The sequence below is a fragment of the Primulina eburnea genome, unplaced genomic scaffold (genome assembly GCF_022965805.1).
Source record: "Primulina eburnea isolate SZY01 unplaced genomic scaffold, ASM2296580v1 ctg443_ERROPOS1800000, whole genome shotgun sequence".
Lineage (NCBI taxonomy): Eukaryota > Viridiplantae > Streptophyta > Magnoliopsida > Lamiales > Gesneriaceae > Primulina > Primulina eburnea.
In genome coordinates, this window is record NW_027331257.1 from 1 (window position 1) to 2,763 (window position 2,763).

The window sequence follows — 2,763 nt, forward strand, 5'->3', positions numbered from 1 at the left end:
AAGAAAATGTACGACATTCAGACCAAGAAAGTAAACACCCTTATCAGGTGAAAAAACCATTCTATAAGCCATGGTTCTATAGACATATTTTTTCTGTCATCGGTTACAGTGTGCTAATCTTAGGGTTTGCTTGGTTTTTTTTCCCATTTTTTTCGAGGTTTGTTTTGGGAAAATGATTTTCCGAAAATGTATTGGGGAATGAAGTTCATGTTTGGTTTTTCATTTTTAGAAAGAGTCCAAATTTACTGCAGTGGCTAAACCATAAGATTTGATAACTGGGTATTATCAGGGACGAATGAAAATTATAGTAATTTGTGATGATAAAATAATGAAAATGACGTAGAAATGCAGTTTTTTCCCATTTTGTTTTTGAAGGTTAGAAAATGATGCCTTTTGAATGCAAAACCAATCATGTTTCCAAGTGCTAAATATACGATTGACCTTTTCACTTATACTATTTAATGTTCTGGATTTTTTACAAATAATTCTATGTCCTGTTCTTTAGGGGTGCAGGTGAAGTATAGACTTGAGTTAGCGCTAGTAGATTGAGCACTAATTTAAAAGGCTTAGATGCGTTTTTTTTGTCAATAAACAGTCGAGACTCGACTGATAATTGAGCTTGTCGAGCTCCAGCTCAAGTTACTCCAGCCAATCTTGAGCTAGAAAATGTCTCCGATCAAAGCTCAGGCAATTAAATTTTCTCCGGACTCGAGATTGAGTGTGCTACTCAAACTTGACACCGAAATTAGGGAAAACACCTGACTTCCATCTAACTTTGTTTTTTGCAAATTAAATGTATGATCTTTGCTATGCCAACTGACCAGATTTCCTTGCCCTTATGTATTTTATCCCTTACAGGCCGGATGGAACCAAGAAGGCCTATGTTAGGCTGACTCCCGACTATGATGCTTTGGACGTCGCCAACAAAATCGGGATTATCTAAACAAGCGTCATTCCATTTTTGCGTCTTTATGCTTTTTCCCTACTTGTTGAACCCAAAGCATTATGAATTTATGCAAAACCAAGTATTGCTTCATTTTGTACGAGTATCATAGATGGTGATTATACATTTCATTAGTTTGTCTCGTCGGTTGTTGCTTTATTTTCTGTGTAGTTGTTACGAAGTTGCATCAGTTGAGAATCACTGAATCATTACATCAGTGAATAATCACATCTCCAAATCTATGCTGACCCAGCCTTTTGTTTCGTGCATAAACTAAATTGCCAATTCTGGACGAATATGCACCAAACAACTAAAATAATGTCCAAAAATGAGAACATATGTAGAGTATGTTTGTATGAAACATAATCCGATCCATTACCGAAGAAGAAAAGTTACATATATATATATATATATATATATATATATATATTACATACACCAGATAATCGAGTGCAGCAGAACAGACTTTATCAAAACAAGAACCCCGTCATTCCCCAATCGATAATAAGATGGTGGATAAAGACAAACCGCTAGAGACGTGTTCTACAGTGACTTTAGTTTTACAGTAATTGTGGGTTGTAGACTTGTTATACAGTAACATGTATCATATTCATTTGACTTTTAGTTCTACAGTTACCTGTTTATATATTTCAATTGCTCATCATAATATCATTAATCATTCTTGAAAGAAAATCAAACACATTGTATCTCCTAATTTTTTCCTTTTTTTATAAGATTTTGCATAAAAAATATGGCTTTCTAGAATATTAAATTTCTTAAACTCTATATTTGATTTTTAATATTTAAAAGAATTTGATTTATAATGAAATACTACTTTCTTTATTTTGTAGGAATCTATTCAAATAATCTTATCAGAATCAACATAAGTCCATACATATTGTAGAATAATTTCTCCCACAAAAATGCTCGAATTCAGTTCGAATTAAAGCTTGTGTTCAAGTTCGACTCGATAGATTTGAACATATTCACATACTATTCGATTTATTGCTGAAGAATAATTGTTCCACCAAAAATGCTCGAATTCAGTTCGAATTAAATCTTGAGTTCAACAAAAGAGAGATGAACTTGATAGAATAGTTAAGTGATGATCTTTGCACAAAGACATTAAAGAATTTGTATTTGGTAGTTGAATTGTTGTCAAGAGCATTGAGAGCGTGCTAGGAGTTCTAATCGAGAGCGTGACATCGGTTGGATAGAGTTTGTAAAAATAACTTGTATAAATCAAAGTCTTCTAGTGAAATTTTCCGTCAATGGAAAAATGGGAGACGCGGAAGGATTTTACATTCAAACTTCCATAAACAAATCTGTGTCTGTTACTTTATCACATTTACTTATTGTTGTTTTGGTAGACAATATTGAAGCATTTTATGTGTTCTATAAAATACCAAAATGCTACATACATACAAAGTTGTTGGTAAATAAAGAATTCAACTAAATTGTTTTTATATATTCAAATTGCATATCTTTCAAATACTTTACAAAATGTTAATCAGTTTTAGACATATTATTTTTAGTATCATCCGATTTGTTTGAAAATCAAACTCGATTTAATTTCTCGGTATTCAATATCTCAATAATCGAACTATTGAAGCTCAATACTTGTCTCTCACCGATCATAACAAATATTTCACCAAAAAATATAACCTAAGAGCGCTTAAAAAATAGGTTACATACCTAAATTAATTAAATATTTTCAAAATCAAAAGATATTGCATACATGCAAATTTATAATATTCATATATTGCATTATACACATGCAACATAACACGTGAGCTCCTATCCACTAGTCATAAATAAAA

At 31.8% G+C, this 2,763-nt stretch overlaps 1 long non-coding RNA gene across 1 annotated transcript; it reads left to right on the forward strand.

Moving 5' to 3' along the window:
• LOC140821168 (uncharacterized) lies at positions 1-1,085 on the forward strand. The gene is made up of 2 exons (XR_012115664.1): positions 1-47; positions 859-1,085. It is a non-coding gene; the product is annotated as an uncharacterized lncRNA (long non-coding RNA).
• The last annotated feature ends 1,678 nt before the right edge of the window (positions 1,086-2,763 follow it).